This window comes from Bos indicus x Bos taurus, chromosome 3, assembly GCF_003369695.1.
Source record: "Bos indicus x Bos taurus breed Angus x Brahman F1 hybrid chromosome 3, Bos_hybrid_MaternalHap_v2.0, whole genome shotgun sequence".
Classification (NCBI taxonomy): Eukaryota; Metazoa; Chordata; class Mammalia; order Artiodactyla; family Bovidae; genus Bos; species Bos indicus x Bos taurus.
Window position 1 is genome coordinate 25,022,686 of NC_040078.1, and position 14,843 is coordinate 25,037,528.

At 38.7% G+C, this 14,843-nt stretch overlaps 2 pseudogenes; one reads left to right on the plus strand and one right to left on the minus strand.

Annotated features, from left to right (window-relative positions):
• The window catches only part of LOC113890299, a 108,524-nt pseudogene extending 106,478 nt beyond the window's left edge, over positions 1 to 2,046 (minus strand).
• Positions 2,047 to 13,797: 11,751 nt separating this feature from the next.
• On the plus strand, positions 13,798 to 14,543 carry LOC113890469 (annotated as a pseudogene).
• Positions 14,544 to 14,843: the final 300 nt, after the last annotated feature.

Below are 14,843 nucleotides of genomic sequence, written 5' to 3' on the forward strand. Positions count from 1 at the left end.
ACAGAGGATGAGATGGTTGGATGGCATCACTGACTCAATGGACATGAGTTTGAGCAAGCTCTGAGAGTTGGTGATAGACAGGGAAGTGTGACGTGCTGCACTCTATGGGGTTGCAAAGAGTTGGACGTGACTAAGCAACTGAACTGAACTGACTGGACATAAACCAGAGGTACTGGAGAAAAACGGAAAGCAGAGGTACTGGAGAGGCACTAGAGGAAAACTGGAGATTGAGAGGAGGAGAAAGCCAGGGCTGTCCCATTGTCTGTCTAGCCCTATAAGTGACTGGTTTTCTACTCTTGTTAAATGTTGAACGTCTCTGTTTTTCCTCTCAGCTCTTCCATTACCTACTGAAACCAATTAGCTAAATAATAGCCTCTCTGATAGATATACAACTGTAGCAGTGTCTATTTTCCTGACTGGAAATAGGAGAATTAACACAAGAGATAGAATCAATACAAAGGAGAATGTATAAGGATTAATGACCATGGATTATAGAGGTAAAGAAGGGAGTGGTAGTAAGGACAACTCTGACACTTTGAAGTCTTGAGGCTGAGTAAGAAAAATAATGCCAGTAAATACTCACTCTCTGGGAGTTAGAATGTGCCAGGAACCATTCTACATGCTTTACATATAATAACTCATTTAATCCTTACAACCACTCTATGGGGTAGAAACTTAATGTTATATAACTTTACAGATAAGAAAAACCAAAGTTAGGGAGTTTAAATCATTTATCCACAATCACAAATTAGTGAATAGCAGAGAGCTTAGTGGCCAAGAACGTAGGGAAAGGTTTGAGGAGAAGGACGAGACAGTGAGCTCATATCTGGACATGTGGTATACTTGCCGAACGTCCAAGTCTAGATGCTCTGTAGTTGGAAGTACAGCCTGTAATTTAAGAGACAGATTAAGCTGGGGATGTGCGTCATTGTTGTATAACTATATGTTGAAGCTAGTATAATGTCAGGTAGAAAAAAAAAACTGGGGAAAAAAAGGTTTAAAACTTTAGTAGTGGATGTTATTGAATAAATGAGGCAGATGAACTGGCCTGTTCTCTTGAATACAGTCTATGGACAAAATGACTGCCAGTAAGATGCCTCCCAAATTACCATGCTATGCTGCTATGATATAATCCCCGATTTTCCCTATTGTACCACTAACTTGTCACTACTTAATAAATTAGTATGGGAGTTTCTTGGCAGCACTGACTGTGTATATTTCAAACAGTCAATCGAACACCAAGTATCTACTGAGCTCTTAGTAAATAGTTAGCTATATATTAGGTTCTGTAGAGGATTTAAGAGAAACCCAAGATACTGTCTCCTCCCTGAAGTACTTTACACAAGCAGATTTGTCAAATATTCTGTACCTCTATCTTATGACTTCATTGGAAGCACTACACACACTGAGAGGCTCAGTCAGTACTCAGAGAACAGGTTTTTAATGACAAGGGGGTGATTGGAAATTCTTTCACATTTGAAAAACTCTCAGTTTGATAATTTAGGGTGCTTTAAAGATGTCTAAAATTTCCCATACAGTTCTTATGGAACTTCTTTGTTGCAAAAGGGTGTAAGTCATAAGATGAGGTCATACATTCAAATTTTTTTGAGCATTCTCCACATTAACCCAATGGGATAAGTCCTAAGGATACAAAAAGGGGTAAAACTTCCCCCCTGAAAATGATGCAGAATAAAAGTAATGACTGTAAAACAGTGTATTAAGGGCCACAGTAGGACTGTTCGTTGGCTAGAACTGTTCATTGGCTGAGTTAGATTCAAAAAGGCATCTAACTCAGGCAGGGAGGGGATATTAGGTCATGCCTGCAGGAGAAGATGGAGCTGGAGTTAAGTCTCAGGAGACAAGTCAGAATTAACCGGAGAGGGATAAGGCATCCTGGACAAAAGTAAGTCTACTTGACAGCATGGAGGTGTCAGCTAGGGACATTCGGAGGTTGTAAACCAGAACAACTAGAATGAAAGGAGTGTGAGCAGATGTCACTTACTGTAAGTCTGAAAGGTTATAGTAAGATCGAAGCTGAAGGGCCATGTTAGTCATACGCAGGGGGTTTCATTACAGCCCCACAGGAGTGAGAGGAGCCACTGAGGGTTTTAATGAGGGGAATGAAATGATGACATTTACCTCTAAATGAAATCAAGTCAGTGATAGATGGGGAATGTATTTGCTGGTGGTTGCAAGGAGTGGGAAGGAGTGGAATGTGGGGCTGAGACAGCACTTGGGAGGCTATTGCAGAAACCCAGGCAAAAAATTATGAGGGTAACTAACGTCTTTCTCAAATCAGCCAAGAAGCCCATTCACAATGACCTTTGGTTCCGATGTGTAAACAGAAGGAATTTATTTTCCCTATCTTTCTTTTTTAATGATTATTATTTAATGTAGGTTATAACCCTTCCTGGAACAGTTCACTAAGACCCCCGGAAAGAGGCAGCCATTAAAATTAAGCTGAGTGAGATGGAAAGTGGGGCTGTAAAAACTCCACCGCAGCCACCTGGAAACAGAAAATGTTAGGTTTGTGAGTCCTGGCAGGCTTCATGGGAAGGAACCCTGTACTTTCAGTCAAAAAGGAGGACCAGGAGCTGGATTTTCTTTTGAGTTTTCAATTTTAAACTTAAAGCGAAATGAGTTACTAGGGTATAGAAAGGGTCAACATCTGTCTTTTCTAATTCTAGGAATATAAACATTAAAACTCCTTTGTACTCACTAAAAGCAATGAATGGTAACAGAGTTGGAAAGAAATTGTCAAAGCCAATGGTATTAAAGTATAATTTTTGAAAAGATATAAACTCATAACTTCCAGACAAATATAAAATGAACATATGTCAAAGATTTTATTTAATTCATTAGTTAACAAGGGAACAGTAAGATCCTAAAATTGGGCTTATGCTTATTTAAGAATCTGAGTATATATAGGCAATTTAATAAGTTGATGGGTTAGATATAAAATGGTTAATGTCTAACAGGTCTATAAACCTTTTAGTCATGTATTCTACTAGTCAGTAATTATTTGCATCTCTACTGGGCAAAAGTTTTCATGGTTACCCTTGCTCCTGGAGAGTTGTAAAACAGACAATCAGTAGAAAGTCATACCCAGCACTTTCTTGTAATCAAAGGCCTGTCCCAATTGTTAGATAATTTTTCTGACAAAAGAGCTGTTGGTGAGAATGCAACTTTATATCTAGCATGGAGGAGACTACCAAGGATAACAAATTCCGATTTGGACATAGCAATACCATGGTAAGAACAGTAGAAAAAGGGGGTAAGCGTATGAACTGACAAGTCAAAAAAGAAGAAATAAAAATGACCAATAGACATACTAAAAATGTTCACTCTCACAAGGGTGTTTAAGAAATGTTAGTTAAAACAATAAGGTTCCAGTGCCCCGCCCCCCGACCCCAAGCTAAGAAAAGCAAGCTTAGATGGGGATATCCAGTGCTAGCAATACTATAGGGAAATAAACACTGCCATAATCAGCATATGGCAGTATAAACCGAAAGCAGCTCTCTGGCTCCGACTCCAGTCCTTAGGGCTCCGCTGCACTGTGCTTCACATCCCTGCATGAATAGAACCCAGGGAAGCTCACCTCTTCCCTCGAACCTTCTGGTTGTGCCAGGGTCACGATTGCACTACTCCCAAGTCTAGTAAGGCAGAGAGGCCCCCAGAGCATCCACAGTTGGCTTCCAATAGAGAAAAAAATCTTCCATTTATATCACTTGTTGGCAGAGGGGTTGTGGGTGCTGTGAAGACGATCACAGAAGGGAGAAGATGTGCCATTCCTTGGAGTCAGGAGGATAGTGCTGTTGCCTGCTCCCCTCCCATCACATCTCTCTTTCTCTTACACACACACACACACACACACACACACACACATGCACATCACATTACCCTAACAAGGCTTCTTTATCTAAAAAAGAGATATGGTAAACTTATTCACAAGATCAGTTCAGTTCAGTCACTCAGTCGTGTCCCACTCTTTGCGACCCCATGGGCTGCAGCACTCCAGGCTTTCCTGTGCATCACCAGCTCCCAGAGCTTGCTCAAACTCATGTCCATCAAGTCAGTGATGCCATCCAACCCTCTCATCCTCTGTCATCCCCTTCTCCTTCCACCTTCAGTCTTTCCCAGCATCAGAGTCTTTTCCAATCAATCAATTCTTCACATCAGGTGGCCAAAGTATTAGAATTTCAGCTTCAGCATCAGTCCTTCCAATGAATACTCAGGACTGATTTCCTTCAGGATTGACTGGTTTGACCTCCTTGCAATTCAAGGGACTCTCAAGAGTCTTCAACACCACAGTTCAAAAGCAGCAATTCTTTGACGCTCAGCTTTCTTTATAGTCCAACTCTCACATCCATACATGACCACTGGAAAAACCATAGCTTTGGCTAGATGGACCTTTGTTAGCAAAGTAATGTCTCTGCTTTTTAATATGCTGCCTAGGTTGATCATAGCTTTTTTTCCAAGAAGCAAGTGTCCTTTGATTTCATGGCTGCAGTCACCATCTGCAGTGATTTTGGAGCCCAAGAAAATAAAGTGTGTCACTTCTTCCATTGTTTCCCCATCTATTTGCCATGAAGTGATGGGGCTGGATGCAATGATCTTAATTTTCTGAATGTCGAGTTTTAAGCCAACTTTTTCACTCTCCTTTTTCACTTTCATCAAGGGGGTCTTTAGTTCTTTGCTTTCTGCCATAGGGGTGGTGTCATCTGCATATCTGAGGTTATTGATATTTCTCCCAGCAATCTCGATTCCAGCTTGTGCTTCATCCAGCCTGCATTTTGGCATTTTGCATGATGTACTCTACATATAAGTTAAATAAGCAGGGCGACAATATACAGCTTTTATATACTCTTATCCCAATTTCGAACTTGTCTGTTGTTTCATGTCCAGTTCTAACTGTTGCTTCTTGAGCTGCATACAGATTTCTCAGGAGGCAGGTCAGCTGGTGTGGTATTCCTGTCTTTTTAAGAATTTTCCACAATTTGTTGTGACACATAATCAAAGGCTTTGGAATAGTCAATAAAGCAGAAGTAGATGTTTTTCTGGAACTCTCTTGCTTTTTCAATGATCCAACGGATGTTGGGAATTTGATCTCTGGTTCCTCTGCCTCTTCTAAATCCACCTTGAACATCTGGAAGTTCACGATTCACGTATTGTTGAAGCCTGGCTTGGAGAATTTTGAGCATTACTTTGCTAGCCTGTGAAAGTAAAAGTGAAGTCACTCAGTCATGTCCAGCTCTTTGCAACCACATGGACTGTAGCCTACCAGGCTTCTCCATCCATGGGATTTTCCAGACAAGAGTACCGGCATGGGTTGCCCATTTCCTTCTCCAGGGGATCTTCCCAACTCAGGGATCGAACCCAGGTCTCCCACATTGCAGGCAGATGCTTACCCGCTAGCATGTGAGATGAGTGCAATTGTGCGGTAGTTTGAACATTCTTTGGCATTGTCTTGCTTTGGGATTGGAATGAAAACTGACCTTTTCCAGTCCTGGTGGCCACTGCTAGTCCTGTGGCCTTTTCTAGTCCTGTGGCCACATTCACATGATACTTCCTGATGTTTGGTGTTACTACTTGCAAAAGTATTTGCATTTCAAAAGAAAATTTCTATGTAATCTATATTTGGTCTATATGTATCCCAAGTCTGTGCTGATAGAATTCCAAAGCTTTCTTTGGATGGGAAGGAAAAAAAAATCAGACTGACAGAGGAAATAAATGCTTTGAAGGGGCCAAGCACATAAGTGATGTGTTTTCAGAAAATATGGGATAGAGTTGAGGAATGTAAACAACTGAAAACTTGTCTTTGGAATGCTTTACTCCTTAGTTTTGGCAGATAATAATGTTTATCTGACCAAATAGTGAAAGAAGTTTGTGTATCACAGGCAAATATAATCCCTTAAGCATAGCACTAGGGAGGAACTTACTGTTTTACATTATCATGTTCAGTAATGAGAATACCCAGTTGAGTAAGTCATGGTCCTTTGAACTCAAATGCTATGAAATCTAAAAGTGTCAGTTAATTTAAACAATAACAGTAAACATAACAAAGATAATACCTATTAAGTGCTTACTGTGTTCTGGATACTGTTCTAACTAATTTTCAAATATGAACTCATTCCTAGCTTGGACCAAATTGAAACAACATTTTAAACCATACATTATTAGTATTCCTATTTTTCAGTAGAGAAAATTGAAATGAAGAAACCCTAAGTGACTTGCCCAAGGTCATCACACAACTGGCAAATGGCAACACATTCTATTAACAGAAATCTATTTTGAATTCTATCTATCTATCTGGGCTTCCCACGAGGCTCAGTAGTAAAGGATCCACCTGCCAAAGCAAGAAATGTAGGAGACATGGGTTCAATTCTTGGATCATGAAGATTCCCTGGAGTAGAAAATGGCAACCCACTCCAGTATTCTTGCATGGAAAATCCCATGGACAGAGGAACCTGGTGGGCTGCAGCCCATGGGGTCACAAAGAGTTGAATACGACTGAGCAACTGAGCAGGTATCTGTCTATCTTGTATCTGTATATCTACCCCTAGTCCATCAGGTAAAGGGAGGTGTTCCACACTGAGCAATGCAGGGGAATCTGCAGATGGCAGTGCTACAATAATGGTCCATAGACTCATAAATTCAGACAGAAACTTTTCTGCTTCACTCTGTCTTCTCACCGAGAGGCTTGGCACAAATATGTTGCCATTGCTGAGTTTATTTTTATCCTCCACATTTGCCTACAACTGCAGTCTGGGGGTGAGTACCTCTGGAGTGACAGTGCCCAAGGTTACCCTTTGTGAGAGGACTGCTGGGCTCACCTCTGCCTTCCCTCTGCACACCCTGGGCTCCGGGCATAACTGAAGAGCACAAACACCACCAGTCTTGCCGCCAGCCCCTCCCAGGCAACATCTGGGAAGTGGGATCCAGTGGTTGGTAAACCTCCCCGGAGCATCCCAGCAGATTCTCCACCAATAAATTGTGGTCCTCTGGCAAGTCAAATGACTGCCAGATCAGCTGGGAGTGGGAAGAGACAGATACGTTTAACCTTTCAGACTGAAAAAGGGGAAACTCTGATTCACGAGGAGTCAGGCTTCAGAAGAGCAGACCAGTTGTCTGGTTGATGCTTCCTGGTGTTTTGTAGTTGCCATTTGTTCTATTCCCAGAATTGTGAATCTCTTTAAAGAACACACACATACAACCTAGTCATGTGGATTTCCACTGAGTCCAAAGTCCAGAACCTGGGACAATAATTTTTACAAGTTGATCACTGAGCAAGTCTTGAAACTTGTTTCTCTTGTGGCAAAAAGAAGAAGGAAAAAAAAAGGGGGGGGGGGTTAGGTGCAGCTTGCTACAATTTCTTCAAGAGAATAGCCATTTTAGCCTGTGAATATTTTCATTCTTAAAAGTTTTGACAATGAGGGTACAAGTGAAAGGAAGAGACAGAGAAAGAATGGTGATCAGTATAAAAGTGATTTCATTACTTTGATTACAGTTTCTATGAGGGTAGTGTTCTTTGGGCTTACCTACCAAGCAGTAAAGATTAGAAATAATTAGGGCACCAGAGATTCTTGTGGAACAGGAAAAAGAAATTCTAATCTGGATACTGGAGTAACTTAAAGAAAGAGATTTTAGACTCTTCATAGATCTTTAAAGAGAAAAAAGAAAATCATCCATCTTGATGATTTAGACATTCCTTAGCATGGAATTTTTTTCTCCAGATATACCCCCAAGGTTTTTATTCTGCAATTCCAAGTCTCCTATTGCCTGTTTGCTTGTCTGTTTCTTTCCCTATAGGAAAGCTTCCTCTGTTCTAGCTTTTTTATTCTTATTTCCATATTGAAACTATTACTCTGCAAAGTTGAATAAACTCTTACTTCTACCAAAATATGCCTCCCTTTATTTATAATGCATAATTATCTCCTTGAAATTTCATTTTCTTGCATTTTCTGTGAACTCGCCTGTAGGAAGAAGCACTGGCTTTCTCTAAGCTTAATATCCTATATGCATGTGTCCTCAATCATGTTTGACTCCTTGTGACCCCAGGCTCTGCTGTCTATGGGATTTTCCAGGAACAATACTGGAGTGTGATGCTTTTTCCTACTCCAGGAGATCTTCCTGACCCAGAAATAAAACCTGTGTCTTCTGCATCTCCTGCATTGGCAGGCCGATTCTTTACTACTGTGCCACCTGAAAAGTCCTAGTATCCTATGAATTCACCTCAATTTAAAATGAAGTGACCATGATGACTCATTTTTTCCATTCTTTATATTCACACCTCCACTGAAATACTAGATCTTGTATTATGATAATATAAAGCTTTAAGCTACTTCCAACACTCAAGAAATGCAACTAGAGATGATGGTGAAGATTTTCAAGTAGTTTGTCAAAATCAATAAAAATCTAAGACTAACATCTCTTATCTATTAATATTAGCACTTAGCATCATTTCCAAAAATCAAAATTTTGCATTGAATGTTCTATTTTCTAGAGTTAGAGAGCAAAGACACTTGCTCCTTGGAAGAAAAGTTATGACAAACCTAGACAGCATATTAAAAGGCAAAGACATTACTTTGCCAGCAAAGATCCATCTAGTCAAAGCTATCAGTAGTCACGTATGGATGTGAGAGTTGGACTATAAAGAAAGCTGAGCACCAAAGAATTGATGCTTTTGAACTGTGGTGTTGGAGAAGACTCTTGAGAGTCCCATGGACTGCAAGGAGATCAAACCAGTCAATCCTAAAGGAAATCAATCCTGAATATTCATTGGAAGGACTGATGCTGAAGCTGAAACTCCAATACTTTGGCCACCCAATGCAAAAAACTGACTCATTTGAAAAGACCCTGATGCTGGGAAAGATTGAAGGTGGAAGAAGACGGGGACGACAGAGGATGGTTGGATGGCATCACCTACTCGATGGACATAAGTTTGAGTAAACTCCGGGAGTTGGTGTTGGACAGGGAAGCCTGGACTGCCGCAGTCCATGGGGTTACAAAGAGTCAGACACAACTGAGTGACTGAACTGAGAGAGCAAAGTTCTGATTAATCAGATATACTGATGGAAAGAAATTGTATTGTACAGCATATGAATGACTGATCTTCAGGAAATTGCAATACAGCCAGATATTTTTAACACCAAAATTTTACTGAAATGTTTAATTTTTATTATTTGCTATGGCAAGGGTACTGTGGAATCCTATGGTATCTCAAGGTTATTAAAAATGTAGTTGTCATTCCTCTGGCTAATAGATAGAACATCATTGTCAGTCAGAGCACCAGAGTTCTAGACCTAAGTTGGTCAACTAACAGTATGATTGAGTGAGCCATGCTTCTTCTTGGCCTTCACCTCCTATAAAGTGGGATGATTATACTAGATGATCCCTTAGGTCCACTCTAGCTCTAACAGTCTGTGCCTGTGTTAGCACATATTGAGGGAAGTAATTATTTAACCTATATGCAACTGATGGAATGCCATATTACCTAAGTAACCCCAAAGATCATAACACATGTAATCTCTTAACGTGTAAATAATTAACAATAATAGTGAAAAAATCTAGGTAGTTAAAACCGAAATGCTTTTGAAAATGCTTTGACTCAGAGAATGTGTCCACATAATATTCAGATTTCTGTTTGAAGAAAAAGTAAATTCTGTCCAACTTCTAGTATTTACATACACAATTGAAAATTAGATTTACTAGAATCCAAAGTAAACTGGATTGTTGAGTCATATTAATGAGAGATGCTGTTATGATTACCCCTGGAGAAGTAGGTCAGTAGATTCCCATTTGGACTACTTATGATGGTGAACAAAAGACTGAAGCACTTAAAACATGAAGAGAATCTTCAGGATCACCAAACCCAGCCCTAACTTTAACAGATTTTGGTGACTGAAGTCTAGTTTTAATTCATTTTATTTAATGAACACACATGTAGAAAGCATCATTCCAGTGCTTTACAAATTCCAAATCATTTTTAGAGCAACCCTATAGATACATACTACCATTATCTTCATGGTACAGCTAAGAAAACTCAGGCATAGAAAGGCTAAGCAACTTGCCCAAGATCACATAGCTAGTAAGCAGGCAAAGCCAGAATTTGAATATAGTACTGGCTTTGTTTATGATCATGGGTAATGTATGTTGATAGAGGGAAAATAAAGTCTGCAGTATTTTTCCAATATACTTCAAAGTTGCTGCTGCTAAGTCGCTTTAGTCATGTCCAACTCTGTGTGACCCCATAGACGGCAGCCCACTAGGCTCCTCTGTCCCTGGGATTCTCCAGGCGAGAAACTGGAGTGGGTTGCCATTTCCTTCTCCAATGCATGAAAGTGAAAAGTAAAAGTGAAGTGGCTCAGTCGTGTCCAACTCTTCACAACTCTATGGACTGCAGCCTACCAGGCTCCCCCATCCCTGGGATTCTCCAGGCAAGAAACTGGAGTGGGTTGCCATTTCCTTCTCCAATGCATGAAAGTGAAAAGTAAAAGTGAAGTGGCTCGGTCATGTCCGACTCTTCGCAACCCTATGGACTGCAGCCTACCAGGCTCCTCCGTCCGTGGGATTTTCCAGGCAAGAGTACTGGAGTGGGGTGCCATTGCCTTCTCCAACTTCAAAGTTAAGAGGTTATAAAAATATCTTAAGACCTCTGGTGGTCATGACCTTTTGTTCCATTCAGATATAGTTGATTTACAATATTAGTCTCAGGTGTACAACATAATGATTCAATTTTTTAAAGATAATACTCCATTTAAAGATACTATAAAATACAATTGTTTATAGTATCTTTGTTCCCTGTGCTGTACAATATATCCTTGTAGCTTATTTATTTTGTACAATTTGTACCTCCACTCATATCCCTATCTTGTCCTTTCTCACTTCCCTCTTCCCATTGATGTAGAAAGTGATTCTCTATGTCACTGAGTCTGCTTCTATTGTGTTCTATTCATTCTTCTGTTTTATTTTTTAGACTTCAAATATAAGTGATAACATACAGTATTTGCATTACTTATTTCACTAAACATAACATAATACCTTCCAGGTTCATCCATGTTGTTGCAAATGGCAAAATTTCATTCTTTTTTTTATGACTGAGTAGTATTGTATAGTATATATAAACCATGTCTTCTTTATCCATCTGTTGATGGACACTTAGGTTGCTTTTATATCTTCACTATTGTAAATAATGCTACTATGAACATTGGGGTGCATGTATCTTTTCAAATTAGTGTTTTCATTTTCTCTGGATATATATCCAGGAGTGGAATTGCTGGATCATAGGTGGCTTTGTTTTCAGCTTTTTGAGGAAAGTTCTCTACAGTGGCTACATCAATTTACATTCTTACCAATAGGATAGAAGAATTCTCTTTTCTCCACATCCATGCTAACATTTGTTATTTGTGGTCTTTTTGATGATAGCCATTTTGACAGGTGTGAGGTGATATCTCCTTGTGATTCAATCTGCATTTCTGTGATGATTAATGATGTTGAACATCTTTTCATGTGTCTGGTCGCCATCTGTATATCTTCTTTGGAAAAATGTCAGTTCAAGTTTTCTGTCCATTTTTTTAATCAAGTTGCTCTTTTTTGGGGGGGATATTATATTGTATGAGCTGTTTACATGGTTGAGATATTAACCCCTCATTGGTCATATTATTTGCAGAAATATTTTCTCCCATTCAGTAGACTGTCTTTTCATTTTGTCTGTGGCTTCCTTTGCTGTGCAAAAGCTTTTAAGTCTAACTGTGTCCCATTTATTTATTTTTGCTTTTGTTTCCTTTGCCTTATGAGACAGATACAAAAAAATATTGCTATGATTTATGTCAGAGAGTATTCTGCCTGTGTTTTTCTTTTAGAATTTTTATGATTTCTGCTCTTACATTTAGGTTTTTAATACATTTTAAGTTTATTTTTGTATATAGTGTGAGAAAATCTTTTAAGATCTTTGCAGGGGAGTAAACAGCAAACATTAGCTGATTGAGTGTATGCATTGACTCTTAACCAAAAGGGTAGGTAAATAAAATGGGCACTTCCAGTTCAAAATTGTGTATTGAAAAAGAGAGACTAATTGTAATGATACAAAAGATGATTTTAAAAAATAGAAAAGTGAGAAAACAGAATGGTTCTAACAGGGTCAGAATAGAAGTATAGACATTAATGTAATTATTTTCTGGAAACTGAGTTTTAACTCTCAAACTTGGTGTGTATAAAAAACAGCACAGAAAATAGGGGCAAAGTGATAAAAAAAATTACTTTGGGAAGGGAGCTGGGTGATAAAAGACGCACAGAGTACTTTGCAGTTCTGCCTTTTTGTTAACAATGGGCCCTTATACAGTCACCTGAACTGTCTGGACCTTTGTTTTCACAGGTATGTACTCTGAGGACAATGGTATTTACTTTTTTTTTTTCTATCAGAAATAGTTTAAAGCTTTATCTCTCATCTATAAATGAGATTAAAAGTAATTTATAGTGTCCAGCACATTGACGTTTGCTTGATGAGTAAATGCTTTACACAAATACGAGATGATAATTACAATAACAGAATTATTGAAGTTTTTCTCAAATAAGATTAATAGACACTCTCTTTGTGTTTTGGATGCCATTTATAATCTTAATTATGTCAACATTTTGTGAAAGGATCCTCTCCAGTCTCTCATTCTCAAGCTCATCTTCACCATGCCATTCTTTTCTTTCCCCAACACTGATAAAGTCCTTTGAATGCTAAACCACTAAGTTCAGGACAAATAATTATATACTTTTGTGACTATGTTATTGAACACTATTATCCCAAGAGTCTAAATTTGCTGGCATACTAAATTATTTTCATATTAAAAATAAAAAAGAATTTCTGAATTTAAAACCTTGTTGTGATAACACATGGATTCTATAAAATAGGTATAGTCCACTCTGTTTTACATTTGAAGAATGTGATGTGCACAGAAATTAAGTAATTTGTCCAAACTTTTCATCAGTCAGGCAGACTGAGATGAAAAATCTCTCCCACATCAAACTCATCAAATTCCCCACTCCTCAAATACAGCAAGGGTGATTAAATATAGTCAAGAAATGAAAATCCCCAGTTTCAGAAGGTATGAAAACATTTCTTAAAGAAAAGTCACAAATGCTGTGGGGCTCACAGGAAATTCACAAAGAAGGGAATGGAAGAGGAGAGTTTAAGAGTCTGGCCCAGGGAGGGAAAGAGCAACAGGGAAGTTTAGAATCCACTTAGAACCATAAGTAGAAAATATATGAGAACTGGAAACCCAGGCTTATATAGTAGGTGGGTATGAAGTTCATGGAACCATATGGTTAAAGTTACTCAAAATGAGAAATGAACTTGAAAACTGGAATGAGTCCAGGGAAATCATAGGGTTCCTGCAGAATAGTTTAGAGAAGCATTTCCACATCCCCAAACATACTGAACTCCAGTAGAAAGTATTATGTGCCTGAAAATGATGTTAAAGTATAATTGTAAATCTCATTATTAAATAAACTAGCATTCAGGAGAGACAGTAGACCCTACAAGAAAAGAAATCTGCACACCAAAAATGAGATAATTTAACAATCTAAAGGGAACTATAAATACATCTGAAATGGTCACAGATATTAAGGAATTGATGCAACATAAAGTAGAAACAGAATATTTTTAAAAGAAAGAAAAAATTAATATGAGAAATAAATCATTTTCTATAAATGGGAAATATAGTCATTGATATGAAAAGCTGAATATATGGCTTAAATAACAACTCTACTCTTTATCATGGTGCCTTGGAGGCTATCAGCCACTTCAGAATGAAGCTGAAGGTCTTTTTCCTGGCCACTGGCTGCCAGAAGCTCATTGAAGTGGATGATTAATGAAAACTTCGTACTTTCTACGAGAAGAATATGGACACAGAAGTTGCTGCTGATGTACTGGCTGAAGAATGGAAGGGTTATGTGGTCCAGATCAGTGATAGGAATGATAAGTAGGGTTTCCCCATGAAGCAGGGTGTCTTGACCCATGGCCGAGTTGCCTTCTGCTGAGTAAGGGGCATTCCTGTTACAGACCAAGGAGGACCAGAGAGAGAAAGTGCAAATCTGTACAGGGTTGCATTGTGGATGCCAATCTGAGTGTTCTCAATTTGGTATCATGAAAAAAGGGGAGAAGAATATTCCAGGACCCACTTATACTACAGTGCCTCATTGCCTTGATCCCAAAAGAGCTAGCAGAATCTGCAAGCTTTTCAATCTCTAAAGAAGATGATGTCTGCCAGTATGTTGTGAGAAAGCCCCTAAAAAAAAGAAGGTAAGAAACCTAGGACTAAAGCACCCAAGATTCAGTGTCTCATGACTCCAAGATTTCTGCAACACAAATGCGGGAGGAATTGCTCTTAAGAAACAGCGTACTAAGAAAAATGAAGAAGAGGCTGCAGAATATACTAAACTTTTGGCCAAGAGAATGAAGGAAGCCAAAGAAAAAGCAGGAACAGATTGCTAAGAGACGGAGGCTGTCCTCTCTGACGGCTTCTACGTCTAAGTCTGAATCCAGTCAAAAATGAGATGTTCTAAGAGTAACAAATAGATAAGTTCAGGCATTAAAACAAAACAAAACAAAAAAACTCTATACAGATAAAGATAAAAACCAGTGCTTTAGAAAGCAAATCTAAGGGCATCACACAGAAAATCAGGAGGGAAAAGATAATGGGATAGAGGAAATTAAGAGATAATGAAGAAAGAAGAATTGAAATTTTGTTTTGTTTTGTTTTTTCAAATTTCAGAAGGAAACAACAGAAAGAGTAAAGAGAAAACTTTGGAAAAGACAATGGATATAATTTTCCAGAACTAAAGAAAGATATGAT